We start from the raw sequence: 15,636 nt of genomic DNA on the forward strand, positions 1-15,636 counted from the left end.
CTGTATGCCAAGGTCTGAGTCTTTTCGTGATTGTTGCATGTTGTCTTGGAATTTCCATCAGTCACCTGTAGGAAACTGCTATCCTGGCCGAGGTGACACTGAGCCCTGAGAACACGTGGTCGTCTTGGTTGCTTTGACATTCTGAGATCAGAAACTCCAGATTCGAGGTTGTGCGGGCAACCGCCTTCACGGACATTATGTTTCTGAGACATAGTAGAGAAATCTGATGAACTCCGCTCCAGGTAAGATACTTTTCTGTCTCATTTCTGGATTTGGGAAGTTTCGAACTTTACTCCCGATCCTTGAGTGTTCCACTAGATTACGTCTAGATACTGGCTTACTATATTTCTATAGAGTGTTTTACTTGTTCGATTTACATCCTCAGCTCTGGCATGTTTATTTTTCTATGAACATAATTGTAATGTTCTAATTTTGAGCCAACCTCCTTACATATGCTGTCAATACACGATATTAATAATCATTCTACTTCAAGAGATACGGGGAGAGAATTTCATTGAAGACAAACCAAGCATACTAGCCTGGTAGGGCAGCCCTCACAAAGCAACGAAGCCGTCTGGAATAGGGTGCTTCTCAGCACAATTCTGGAGCCCTGTCAAACAATGGGACATACACAAAGCATGACGGGGCTCCATTCCTTCAAGGCTTCAAAGAGATATCTTGTGACACATTAGCATGTACCCAATGGTCCTCTGTAATGCCAGAGCTATGGAAAGTGAGACTTCTCTTCAATGAATGCTAGGGGCATAGGAAAGGAAGCATCAATCATTGTCTACCGTGTCCTCAGGAGATCATTCTTAATTTTGGATTATGATTAAGGCAGAAGGACAATGTAGGTCTGATAAGCCCCAAGTCCAGCCTCTGGTTTCAAATCAAGTTTCAAGCTTGCATCAGCATGGCCTCCCCATACACTTGAGTAGATTACAATGTTCTCCACTCAGCGCTTGTCCCCTATTATTGCTTCCTCACAATGACTTCTTTCTTACCCCTTTAATCAGCGTGTATTCTCACTCTTCAAGTTTCAGTGCGTGGTTTCTGTTTTTAAATTCTCTTCTGGGTATCTCTAACTTGAGTATCGTAGCCTAGGACAATCCTCAGACTATAACCATGAGGCCATCTTGGGTGACATGTTCACTGTGATGTCATAAACTCCCTCAAACATCTAAGTTGTCCCAGCATCTTCTATGCACATGACTACTCTCCCTTTCCATTTTGAATAGTTTTCCATTTCCTGGATTTCTTGTGGGTTTCTAACTTTACCCTTGAACATTTAAATGTCTACTACATTCTCTCTAGACATGGTTTCTTAACTTTAAGTTTATCCTGGGTTTTATCTGTTACATTTTGTGAATATGGCCGAATGTGTAGACTTTCCTCAGTGAAAGTCCTGGAGTCCATCCAAAGTTGAAGTTGCCCACTCAAGCCTCTGATGTGCAATGATCGTGTCATCTCATGCAGTCCGCCAATTCTACCTATGCAGGTCACATCACTTCCTTCAGTCTGTATTTAGGGAAGTGTACCAGATGTGTCATAGATTGCAATATTTTCATGTTTCTTTCCTATTGCCTATCTCTAACGTATGCTCACAATTTCGACTTCTTTGTGATCTCTGTACACACCATATCATGAAATCTATCTTTCCCAACGTTACTAATCTGATCAGCACTAGTGATGCGAATCCATGAATCCCAGGCCACCCAATAGGAATGTGGGCACTTACACTCCTGAACACATGGCTGGCCCTGAATTTTACTTGTGGACCAATATTTTTCCTGAACTTGGGAAGAAGATGGCCTGCTGTGATTATTCATGAATGTAATTACTCGTAACATCATAGACGGTAACATTTTCCCTTGGTTCATCGGTTTAGCACGGAACACATTCTCTTCATAGTATTCCCCATAATCTATTTGCAATGGTCTACTTTCTGTAGCATCATTAAGCATTTGGAGGAGATTCACGGTACTTGGAAGTTCATCTTCTCTAATCTCTTTCAGCCTCAAATCCTTTATGCCCCAAATCAGCATGCCTTTTTGGATTTTTTCATTCCCTCTGGGAATCACCAATCCAAAGTGAAGACTGACATCCAAAGCTAGAATGCTCACTTTGGCACCAGCGAAATTCTCTCCCATCTCTGGCCGCAGAAGATTATTGACTATGTGTTTTGACAGCATATGTGAGGAAGTTGGCTGAAAATTAGAACATTACACTTATATTTAACGAAAAATAAACATGCCAGAGCTTAGGGTGTAAATCAAACAACTTACAAACCCTACAGAAATAAAGTAAAGCCGTATCTAGATGTAATCTACTAGAAGGACCATGGATCCGGGGTCAAGTTCCAGCCTTCCCAAATTTAGAAAAGAGACATAAAAATATCTTACCTGGAGACAGGAATTCATCACATTTCTCTAATTTGTCTCAGAAACATTATGCCCATAAGGTGGTTGCCTGGACAACCTAGAATTTGGAGTTTCTGATCTCAGAATGTCAAACCAACCAAGATCACCTCGTGTTCTCAGTGCTCAGTTGGACCTAGGCTAGGATAGCAAAGATTCCCTCAAGTGAACGATGGAAATTCAAAGGCAATGCCCAACAATCATGAAAACACTCACACATCAGCCTAGAGAACATATGGTGATTAAAGAAACACAAAATTCATAACTTGGAATGAAGGAGAATGGACTGATAAGCGTATCCATGGGAGATAGCTGAGAAAGACAATGACGATTGCTGTGGATTAAGGCTGCCCCAGCTCGAAAAGCCCAAGGTTACCTGGCCTACATGTCAAAGCATATGACCCGGTGAATTTTGTTTTGGTATGAATTAGAGGTGCCCCAGTGAGAGAAGCCCAGGCGATGCTCACCTACATGCCTATCTATATGGCCAAATTCGTATCGAATGTTATACGACCACACAATAACCAGGCTCCATCTGTACTGAAGTCATTTAATGGCTTTTTACATCATCTTTTCTTTTTCCAGTACAAATGTCACGTACCCATGCCTTATAAAATTTGCCCTTACCCTCAACTCAGGGCAGCGGCAGGACATCTGACTGCCCATGGCTCCTTTCCCCATGCAGCAGCAGCAGCAGCTATTCACTGCCCGTGCATCCAGTTCCCATGCCTGCAGCTCTTCACTACCCGTAGGTCCTGTCCCCATGAAGCAACTCTTTACTGCCCATGGGTCCTGTCCCTATGTTATCCTGTACCATTCTCTAAATAAAAGAGCACCTCTGGCAGGCCTTGAGAGACCAAGAAATCTTTCTTCCGACTCATCAGCTCGCTGACCCACCATCATATATTGTGGCCCCCCTACCGGGAACTTGCTTCATCGGTTTCTGAGCTCAACTTCTGGTAAGTGCCCTTTTCTTCCTTGTGCCTCTCTCTGTTTCGAGGATGAATCTAAATTCACTTCTCCATCAGGAACTGTCTTGGATAGCTGTATGAATCCACGTTTGCTACCCATGGCTACTCTATGGGGCAAATCATGGCATTCACCTTGAAGAGAATCAGTACCTTAAGCCTAAGGGCGATGTAGAGTGAATTACTCCATTCCTTCCTGACTCTATCTCTAATATACAAATTTTAGGTGGGCACGGGTCGGCCACTTAAGTCATTAGGATGGTCGGCAATCTGCAAGACTCCCCTGTAAGGTTTCTTTTCCTAAGGTTGGATTGGGATACCTCCCATGGCACCTGACCATGCTCTGAACTGTGTGAATGTCCCAATTGGGACTCCAGTTCAAGGAAAGTACCAAAGTCTAACCTTTGGTTACGTATGGGGAGCCCTTCTCGGAGAATGCCTCCAACACGCAATTGGGTAGAATGTCCCCCAGAGCGGCGGAAAATGCCTCACTAAATTTCTCCATCCTGTTCTCTCTTGAACTTCTCCCTTTGTCTTGGGGACCATTCACCAGGCACGTATTACTGCCAGGCAGAATAGGAAGGATGTTCACCAGGCAGCTGTAACTTTCAGGCATACCAGGGAAGATATGCAATGGATGCAATGCTTGGGGACACCCCCATCACCCCTTGTTATAGGAACCCCACAGTAGGAATGACAGGTAGGATGCTGCCCCAGGTTCAGGGGGGATTTTCAAGGTAATGGACCTGTCTCTTTCATCTTTCTTAGCATTGCAATGGCGATTTTCGTCTCCTTTTGAGCTTTGCAACAGGGAAGCAAAGTAATCTGTCAACAGTCATAGCCTCCACCCATGGGAGCCCAAACTTGGCATTTCTGGGCCTGATCACCCTGGAAAGCCCCAGTAGGGTGCCCTCTCTTGGGGGTTGACTCATTGAGTGTTTTAGTCACCTACTGATTTGGCTATGAGGGTAGCAGACCTGGGATTTATTCTGTGAACTGTCATGCTACAGTAGTGCGCCCCAGCATGGGAACTGTTGAGTGAGTCTTCTCTTGATAACCCTCTTTGAGCGGCCATGAGGGTGAGGTCTGATGTCTTCATTTCCTTTCTTTGTTTTGCTCATCATGTCCTCTGTTGTCACCAAGTCTTGGTTAAGTTCAGGCTCGACTTGACCAGAACCTGGAACTTCTGTAAAATCGGAAAACTTGAAAACCTTTTGCAAGGAACTTCATTCTCAATCCGGGTACTGGGAGCCCCGGCCTCCAGCCAGTTCAAGCCCTTTGTATGCACTCCTCCCTTCTCCACTTCACTGTCAGTTGGACACTGGCTTTACTGCTGTGGGGAATGAGATAAGCATCCCTTAAGACTCATCACTCAGGGTCATTCTAACTAATTAGAAACACTTTCAATTGTATGGGTTATGCCCCAGAAACTCCAGCTGGTAGAAAATGTGTGATGTTTCTCTCTGCCTTTCTGGTGCAGTTGGACAGGTAGATCAACCTAGAACGTCCTTCAAGTTACAGTCCAGTTTCTGAGAAATCAAGAGCAACCGTCCTTAGAAAATCCTTGCAAGACTGGAAATACAGTTCTAGAGGCAGTTCAGATTCCACCTTGTTCCTTTACCATGAAAAGGATTATCTTCCCCCCTCTCCAGGAACTACTATCTAGCATATCACTCATTCTTAAGACTGAAAAAAAAAAAGGAGGGGCAAGGATAAATGGCCATAAGTGTGCCCTTGCAAAAAGTCTAGCATCTTGAGGGTCTTCTCCATATGTATTAGTAAAAAGGCTCAAAACAAAGTTTTGATTTGTAACTGGTGAGCTTTATATTATTGTACCTGATTCATGGCAGTAGTTTTTAAAACAATAGTTGTACAGTCTCTGTGTATATGTGTCTATGTGTACATTATATGAGTGATATTTTAACCCTGGATCGTCTGGCCAAAATTAAGATCTCTGTTTAGTTGGCTTAAAGTAAGTGCTTTCTTAAATTCTAAATGTAGTCGAAATTAAAAGAGTGACTTTCAAGGTTAACGTGATGTGAATTAAACTTTGGTAAGTGAAAGCTTGTTTAAGTTTGTTGGTTTCATTGAAAATTGTCTTCTTGTCAGAGTTGTCAGTATTTGCATAGGATGAGGGCATTCAGACTCGGTTTACTAGTCATATAAGTTCACGTTGTCTGTTAAATTTGTCAGCAAAATAATAGCTTTAAATGATGACCAGTTTTGTCTAATCCTCATGAGGCTTCCGTTGTAATCTGAACATAATTGTTGGAAACAAATGGTTTAAATACATAAAACTCATAAAAGTGAGTACAATAACTTTTATGGTCTGTATACTTGGGGAAAAAAACAGCTTCGAAATCCTTTTTGGTAACAATCTTGAGTTTGCCAAGTTAAGTTAAATGATAAAAAGATGAATATGAGAGTCACTTTTGGATAGAACGGAACACTCACACATTATTGTTAAACATATCTAAGTTATCTACTTTTGGCTTCTTATTGAAGAGGCAAAAAAGCGTTTGGGTGTATCAAAAAGCATGCCTTGTGTTTAGTGCGAAGTGGCATGTTTCTGAAGTTGTGAAGTGTTTAGAATGCTGATATAAAAGACATTTCATAATTGTTTAACTTTTTAGTTTTCACTAGGTCCGTTAAGCGTAAAAGGCTCTAACTAACCTATGGAATTAAAGCTACTGGAAATTCTAAGCAAAAGAGCTCTGTATTCAAGGAAGTTAAAATGTATGTTTTCAGTTAAAAAGGTATAAAGAATTTAAATATTTTTGTTTGATGGGTTAAGAAAGATAAATTGCTCCTGATGTACTAGAAAGGAAAACAGAAAGACTTTGGGACAAGTACTGAAAATGAAAAAGAAAGATGTAGAAGGTTTGTGAAGGAGGAATTCTGAAATGAGTTTTATGCCTGCTCAAGTAGACTAAAGTAAGCACAATTAAGTGAATGAGTTTGAATGTGAAACATAAGTAGGTGCAGAAATTCAAATTTAGTTTTCTCTAAAAGGATACATTTTCTTCAACCTTTGATCTGCTCTTGGTAAAGAGGATGTAAGTGCTGGTCCTTTGAGTACGTCTAAGTAAGAGACAAATCTGTTTTGTGAAAATAATGGCTGAGGTTACTCTTAATATTTTTGACTCTTTCTGTTATCACTTTGAATGGATACCTGAGCATTGTTTCACAGTGAGTGTTGTTTGCTATTTGAACAACATTTTAAAAACTTTTGATATGTTGTGACAAGCTTCTCCCTCAAAAATATTCAAATCCTGAATGAAGGCGTTCTTTAGACCTGGTAGACAGAAGAATGATTACTCTGAGGATTTTCAGAGGGTCCCTGAGACTTCTCAAAAAATTTGCTCTCTCTTCCTACAAGGAGGAAAATGCTAAAGTAATTTGGCTTATTTGGTCTATTAAATTAAAGGGGAAACATTCTGAAATAAGTGACAATAGACTTTCTTAGCTGGTATTTGATGGGTAAATGTTATTAATATAGACGTCTCAAAATTAGATAGCATTCCTAAAATTCTGATCTGCCCTGGTTGTCAGTGATAAGTTCACTTATTATCTGGCAGTGTTATATGTCACAGAAGTAGCCAAGTTTCTTTGCCAATTGCCCTTTTGAGTTCTTTGTCCATTTGCAGATAGTTGTTGTTTTACTCTGATGCTTTTTCCTTTTGCAAATATGTTTCAACTTCCGAGAAATTCCTGTAAAGGATTCTGACACAAAGAGTCTAAACGACAGGTTTCTGATAAACCTTCAGATTGTAAAACTGAACGGAGTAAGAAATGACAGAATTCTAACAGAAACTATGCTCATCGATTTGCTAACAGAAGATTCAGCTCAAGAATTGATTATACAAGACTGTGTGCACTGATTAGGACGATTATAAATTTTTAGGACTTCTGTTTGAAATATTGTTGAGTTTTGATGTGTTGTTTTGTTTTCTCATAATGAAGGAAGTCTTTTTCTCTTTTCTCTTATGCTAACTATAACTTACAGCCATTTGGTGAAATTAAACCGTTATGAGCAAAACTGAAACATTTATCTTTTTCTCCCTACCTTATCCCTCTGGAATTGGGAAACCCTTTGTGACTGAGTATGGTCATTCGTGGCAATATTTGCATAAGTTCCATAAGAATCTGTTCTCCTTATAACAGGACACATTGGTTATATTACCAAGGCTTTGACTGGAATGTCATATTTGAAACACACAGCCTCAGATGTGACAAGACAGCGTTTCAGGAACAAAGATTGGACATTCTGGAATACAGCCACTCGGAAACACAGGCCTGGTACCTTGTTTACTGAGATTTTGGCAATCTTACCCTGTAAGTAAGGAAGCTTGCTTATCTGGCAGGTGCAAGGAACCTCCGAATACTTGGGGAGACCACAAAGAGAACACCACTCAAATCTGTAGGTACTTCAGGCCAAATCTGATGGCAAGTCCTTGGCTTGGCTTTTCTGACCTCTAGAGGCCTTCACAGTTCAATCTGAGATTCCGCAGGAAAAGATCCAGTGAAGCACATTTAAAAAAGCCTGTATGAACAATTACTATTCTTGCTGCCCCTATGTAAATAATTGGAGCAAGTTGTATTGAAACTACACTTGATTTGCAAGCCTGTTAATCCTGATTTGGCTATCTTTTGTAAAAATGAGAGTGATTTAAGAGAGAAAAAATTATGTTTCTGTAGAAGCTATAGTAGGCATTCATGGATATTAGATTCTAGTTCTTTTCTTCCACAATATTCATGTATTATTAATAGTAATGTCCCCTTGTGGCCATGTACCTCTGACACCTGGAAGTTCCCTGGCCACAATCAAACATTTTCCTTCAATAATACTGTCCAAATACTAACTAGATTTGCCTTGTCACACTTGGATCATACAGAACAAGTTCCAAAGGTAATGTCCCCAACTTATTAATACACACAGGATGGACAATACAAAATTTGGGATGAATATATTTGGTTCACTCCTACTAGTGGGCAACTCAGTAAAAGGCCTCTTTCTTTTGGGGAAAAAAAATCACCCCTGTGATACATGGCCTTATAGCACTCGACCTATGGGAAAAAATCCCTGTTAGATGTGTTCTCATATCATAGCCTTAAAAAAAATACTGATTGGTTTCAGACTGACTGGGATACATGGCTCAACACGCATTGGTTAGCCCCTAACGGTGCTCAGTGGATATGTGGCTCCAATTTATGACCTTGGCTACCACCTGCATGGATTGGACGATGCACTCTAGGCTTTGTCTGGATGCAAGGTGGAACTACATTTACTATATCTCCTCCTGCTAACCTACCCAACTTGCAACAGCACTTGACCAGCCCTGTCTTCCACTGGTATGACCATATTTCTGCAATTTTCTTTCACCAATTAGGAATCGACTTTTGTAGCATATTCAAGTCTTGCACATGGAAGTCCAAGACAAATTTACTATGAAGACATTAAATGATACACAACGTAGCATTTCACTGCTCAATTTAGAAGTATCCCAAGTGTGTAAGGCAGTCCTCCAAATCCAAATGGCTCTGGATGTCTTGACAGCAGCACAAGGGGGCACCTGTGCCATTATAAAAACTGAATGTTGTGTCTATATTCCTGACTACCATCAAAATATTTCTGGCTTGGTATCCCAGCCACCAAATTAAATCCATGTCTGACCAACCCTAAATCTAAATGATTGGTTGAACTCCTAGTCAGGACAAGGTTTCTGCACTACTTCAAAACCTTACTCATTGGGTTAAACATACTGCTTGTATTTCTTATGATATTTTGTTGTCTGTTTCATAGTTTTTCTTATCCATGACAAAAATATTTCACTTCCTGGACCACCTCTTGTCAATGACTCTCTCATCTCCAGAGGATCTGTATAACTTGTCATGCTTGAACTCAATGGGGCAAGCCTTCTGGTCCACTAAACTGCCTAAGTGTACCTATGGCCCAATTAGGGACAGCTCTACGACCCTGTACAGCCAGAAGTAGTCACAGAAGAGTGACCATCATCCATATCCTCAAAGATTTCCAGGCCAAATAGGTTCAGGGAGGTTTTATGATGTGGATCAGGGCTGCCCCAGCTAGGGAAGCTGAAGGTGACCTGGAGTACATGCCAAACTATATGACCCAGTGGATTTTTTTATGGTATGAATTAGGGCTGCCCCAGGGCGAGAAGCCCAGGGCATTCTCACCTACAAGCTGATCTATAGGGCCAGATTCGTATCTAAAAATATGACAACACAATGTCCAGACCACATCTGTACTGAAATCATTTAAAGACATTTTACATCATTATTTCTTTTTCGAGTAAAAATAAGTCATATACCCATGCCTTATGAAATTAGCCCTAACCCTCTAGTCAGGGCAGCAGCAACAGCTCTGACCAGCCATGGGTCCTGTCCCCAGGCAGCAGCAGCAGTAGCTCTTCACTGCTAATGTGTCCTGTCCCCATGCTATCCTGTACTGTTCTCTCAATAAAAGAACACCAATGCAGTATCTTGAGAGTCCAAGCAATCTTTCATTCGAGTCTTCAGCTCGCTGAGCCCATATCAACGATTCTACCACGGAAAATAAAAAACGCTCCCAGAAAATGGAAGGCACACAGAAATCACACATGAATAATACATAAAGAAAGATGTCAGTTTTAGACATACTCTGAACATTCGAAAGTTGGAGTAAGTCACAATCCCAAAAACCCAAGCGAAGGTCAAACCTAGGCTAACTGGTAAGGGTGAGTTATGAGACTGCTAAAATCAGGCTCTGAAAGCCTGTGTCTATGAAGTTTGCAGGGACAGCAGAGACACAATTCTGACAAATCCTCTGACATCACAGTGGAGAAGAAAAACAAACTGGCCTCATCTACACAGTGCCCGAGTTGGGCTCAAGTGGCATATTCAAGTCCCATTCCACTCAACTGCAGGTTGCCAATGGAACATGAAAGGTGCCGGCCCATGGTGCAGTGGTGAAGTCTGCACGTTCAGGGTCAGCATCCCGGGGCTAGCCATGCGGAATCCTGGGGTGAACCGCATCACCGCTGGTCCAGCCATTCTCGGGGAGGCATGGAAGGTAGTGTAGAGGCAGCTGGGAAGCAACGTCAGACAGCGTCAGTATTCCTCAGCAAATACAGCAACATCAACAGCAGATCTGAGCACAGCCATAAACATCAGCCGAAACAAAACTAATGAAAACTTGAAAAGAACAGAAAAACTGAACCTCAGGAAAAAAAGAATAAGATCTCTAGAAATAAGCTTAGCCAAACAGGTGCAAGCTATGGAGATCGAAAACTAGCAAAACTTTGGGGAAAGAAATTCCAGAAGACACAAGCAAATGGAAGGGTATTCAGTGCTATAGGAATGTAGGAACTAAAATACTTGAAACCTCCATAACGGATAAAGCAATCTCTGGATTCCATGCAATCCCAGTCAAAGTTGCAGAATCTTTGCCACAGAAATATAAGAGAGAATCCTTAAGTCTCTATCCAGCAACAAGGGACCCTGAATACCCAAAGGAATCCTGAGGAAAACGAACAAAGCAGGACATATCACATTTACTGATTTCAACATGTAGGACGAAGTGCTACGTACCAAAACGGCACAGTCTGGTCTCAAAAACAGACACAGAGATCAACGGAAAAGAATCGAGAGCCCAGAGGTCAACTCACACATATATGGACAGCCCATTTGCAACGAGGAAGGCAAGAGGATCAGTGGAGAAAGGAAAGTCTCAAGAAGAAAAGGTGCTGGAAAACTGCACAGCCGTATGTGACCAATGAGAGTAGACCATGATGTTACATCAGGCTCACACACCACCTCGAAATGGATTAAAGCCTTGAATGGAAGACTTGAAACCTTGAAACTTCTAGTAGAAAACCAGGCACCTTGCTCATGGCCATGTGGCATAGCCGCCTATTTGGAAGAAGCATGTGTGACTGGGCAAGGGCAACACACGAAACAAGAAACAAATGGGATTGCATCCAACGCAGAAGCTTCTGCCCAGCCGAGGAAACCATCCACTCAATGCAAAGACAGCACAACAACTGCGAGTGGATGTTTCAAACCACACATCAGAGAAGGACTGAATAGCCAAAAGAGCCAACAACCGCACATGCCAACAGAAGAGAAAAAACAACAAGCCCATTAAAACCTGGGCAAAAGATGGAAAGAGAGTTTTACCAAATAAGATAGAAAGATGGCCAACAGCTGTATGAACACATGTTCATAATCATTACGTCTAAGGCCAATGCAAATCCAAATGGCAATCAGATGACAGCACATTGTGGTCAGAATGCCCATAAGGAACAAGACAGGAAACAACAAGTGTCGGAGAGGAGGTGGAGAGAAGGGAAGCCTCCTGCACCGTTGGTGGGAGTGTAAGCCGGTGCGGGAACTACACAAAGCGGTGTGGAATTTCCGCAGAAATTTCAGAATCCATCTACCATATGACCCAGCTATTCCTCTGCAGCGTATTTATCCGAAGAACTTGGAAACACCAACGCATAGGAATCCCTGCACCGCTGTGTTCACCACAGCCTTAATCCTGATGTCCAGGACTTGGATATCGCCCTGGGGCCCATCAAGGGACGAATGGAGAAGGAAGATTGGCTATAGCCGCACAATGGGATAGCACTCAGCTGCAAGAAAGGGTGCAGTCCAGCCATTTGTGACACCAGAATGGCTCCTGAGGGTATGAGGGGAACTGAAAGAAGCCCCAGGGAGAAAGTCAAATACCGTAGGATCTCACTTACAAGGAGAAGAGTAAAATAAGGAGAAACAAACCGGTAGCACATGACAAGGGATTGGTGGTTCCCAGAGAGAATCGGTGGCAGAAGACAGTGGAAGAAAGAGTTGATTAGGCACCAGTGTGTGGTATGGGCATGTCATTAGGCTTATGGTGGTGAAGAGGATGTACCATACAAAGAAGTCTAAATCTAGGAGGTTGTAAATCTGAAAACAATAGGGTGTTATAATGCAGGGTTATGGCAATCAATTCATGTAAAATCAAAACTACAAAAAGGCAAGCAGGTTTATGGCCTAAAGCTTTGGAGGCTGAAAGAGATTAGAGAAGATGAACTTCCAAGCACTGCTAATCACCTCCAAGTGCTTAATAATGCTACAGAAACGTAGACAGTGGCAAAGAGATGAAGAACAACTCTACCAAGAGAACATGTTCCGTGCTAAACTCAGGATCCAAAGGAAAAGGTTACCGTCCATGATGTTACTACTAATTACCTTGAAAATAATCAAAGCAGGCCAACATCTTCCCCAGTTCAGGCAAAATGTTGGTCCAAGAATCCAATTCAGTGCCGGCCCTGTGGTGTACTGGGTAAGTTCCCACATTCCACTTGGGTGGTACAGGCTTCATTGGCGAGCATCACGGGTGCGGATCAGATTAGTAGCATTAGCAAATATAGATTTCACGGTATGGTGCAGACAGACATCCTAAAGAAGTCGAAATTGTGAAGAGACGTTATGAATACTCATCAGAGTAAGAACCATGGGAATATTGCAATCTATGAACGCTTCAGGAACACTTCCCCAAATGATGAAGGAAGGAAAACATGTGACCTGCCAAGGTGGAAATGGAGATGACACGATCATTACGCATCAGAGGATTGACCAGGAAAATCAATCTCGGGAGGGACTCCAGGGCTTTCTCTGGGGAAAGTCCACCCATTTGGACTCATCCACAAAAGATAAGAGATAAAACCCAGGATAATCTGAAAGGAAAGAAACTGGTGTCCAGCGGGATTGTAGTAGACCTTTCAAAGTTCGAGGATAAAGTTATAAACAGACACGGAATCCAGAACAAGGAAAACTATCCTACCTGGAACGGGGAAGTAGTCAGACTGGTATGAGATGGTCGTGAAGAACTGTGTGCATGGAGGTTTTCAGGACAGCTTAGAATTCTGAGGGTGTTTATGACATCACGGTAAACATGTCACCCAAGATGGCCGCAGGTCTCCAGCCCGAGGATTGGCCTAGGCTTGGATACTCAAGTGACAGATACCCAGATACAGCTTTTGCAAACAGAATCTGGGCGCAGAAACGTGAAGAGATGCAAGAGACGCTAATTCAATGGATAAGAAAGGAATCATAGGGAAGAAGTGATAACAGAGGGACAAGCACTGAGAGGAGAACATTGCCATCTCCTCAAGTCGATGGGGAGGCCATGCTGATTCAAGCTTGAAACTTGACTTGAAACAAGAGGCCGGACCTTGAGCTTATCAGACCTATGTTGGCCTTCTGCCTTACTCATAATCCAAAGGCAAGAATGATCTCTTGAAGTCATTGAAGAGAAGAATAGAGGCCTCGGTCCTAGGTCCCTAGTATTCTGTGAAGAGAAGTCTCACTTTCCATAGCTCTGGCGTCATAGGCACCCACTGGGTACATGGTAATGTGTCACTAGGCATCTCTTTGAAGCCTGGAAGGAATGGACCCCTGTCATCCTTGGGGTATGTCTCTTGGTTTGGAAGGACTCAGGAAGAGTGTGCGAAAGCACCCTTTTGCAGAAAGCTTCGTTACTGTGTGAAGGCTGTCCTCCCAGGCTAGAGTGCTCAGTTGAGATCAATGAGATTCCCTCCCCCATCTCTTGCCATAGAAGGAGTATTGATTAGGTGTTTGACACCACACATAATGATGTTTGCTGAAACTTAGAACATTACCATTCTATTTAGAGGAATATAAACATGCCACAGCTGAGGAGGTAAATTAAACAAATAACAAAACCTGTGGAAATAAAGTAAGCCAGTATCTAGACGTAATCTAGTGGAGCATTCAAGGATCAGGTGTGAAGTTCTGAACTTTCCAAAGGATCTCTCAGCTGGAGAGAGGAATCCATCAGATTCATCTAATTTGTCTCAGAACCATTGTGTCTGGGAAGGTGGTTTCCAGGACAACCTCAAACATGGCGTTTCTGATCTCACAATATCGAACCAACCAAGATGACCACGTTTACTCAGTGCTCAGGTGGATCTAGGCTAGGATGGCAAAGATTCCTTCAAATGACCGAGGGAAATTCAAAGACAACACCCAACAGTAACGAAAGCACTCACACATCAGCCTACAGAACCTATGGTGACTAAGAAATACCAAACTTCTAACTTGAAATGAAGGAGAACACACTGATAAGCATATCGAAGGGAGATAGCTCAGAACCATGATGATTAGACTATGGAAAAGAAAGCAAGCTCCCAGAAAATGGAAGGCAAACAGAAATCACACCTCAATAATCCACAGTGAATGACTTCAGTGTTCAGTTAGGGTCTGCTTGAACGTTTGAAAGTCCGAGAAAGTCACAACCCCAAAACTTGCATTGAAGGTCAAACCTGGGCTAACTGGGAAGGGTGAGTTCTGAGACTGCTCCACGCGGGCTCTGAAACCCTGTGTCCCCGAAGCCTGATTGGAAAAGAGACACGATTCTGACAAATACTCCGACATCACAGTGGTCCAGAAAAAGAAGCTGGCCTCATCTACACAGGGCCAGAGTTGGGCTCAAGTAACATGTTAAAGTACATTCCACTCAACTGCAGGTTGCCAATGGAACACGAAAGGGGCCAGCCAGTGGGGCAGCCGTGAAGTCCCTGCATTCTGAGTCGGCAACCCAGGGTCGGCCATGTGGAATCCTGGGGGTGAGCCTCCTCACCGCTCATCCAGCTGTTCTGGTCCAGGCGTGCGACCCGGTGTAGAGGCATATGGGAAGCAATGTTATACCGCGCTACTCTTGCTCAGCAAATACAGCAGCATGGCCAGCAGATGTGAGCACAGCCATAAACTTCTGCCAAAACAAACCAATTAAATGTTGCTAAGAATAGAAAAAAGGAACAGCGAAAAAGAAAGCATGCCAGTAAAAAGAAAAAAACATCTAGGAATAACATTGGCCAAACAGGAGAAAGCTATGTCTACCGAAATCTAGCAAAGCTTTGGGCAAAGAAATTCCACAAGACACAAGGAAACGGAAGTCTATTCCATGTTCTTTGAATGGAAGAACGAACACACTTTAAGCATCCATACCGCAAAAAGCAATGTCTGCATTCCCTGTCGTCCCAGTCAAAGTTGCAGCAATCTTTCCCACAGAAATAGAAGAGAGAATACTAAAGTTTCTATGTGGCAACAAAGGACCCTGAATAGGAAAAGGAATCCTGAAGAAAACGAACAAAGCAGCATGTATCACACTTTCTGATTGCCAAATATAGGACAAAGCGCTAGGTACCAGTACAGCACAGCCTTTCCCCCAAAATAGGCACACA

This window comes from Equus asinus, chromosome 1 (assembly GCF_041296235.1).
Source record: "Equus asinus isolate D_3611 breed Donkey chromosome 1, EquAss-T2T_v2, whole genome shotgun sequence".
Taxonomy (NCBI): Eukaryota; Metazoa; Chordata; class Mammalia; order Perissodactyla; family Equidae; genus Equus; species Equus asinus.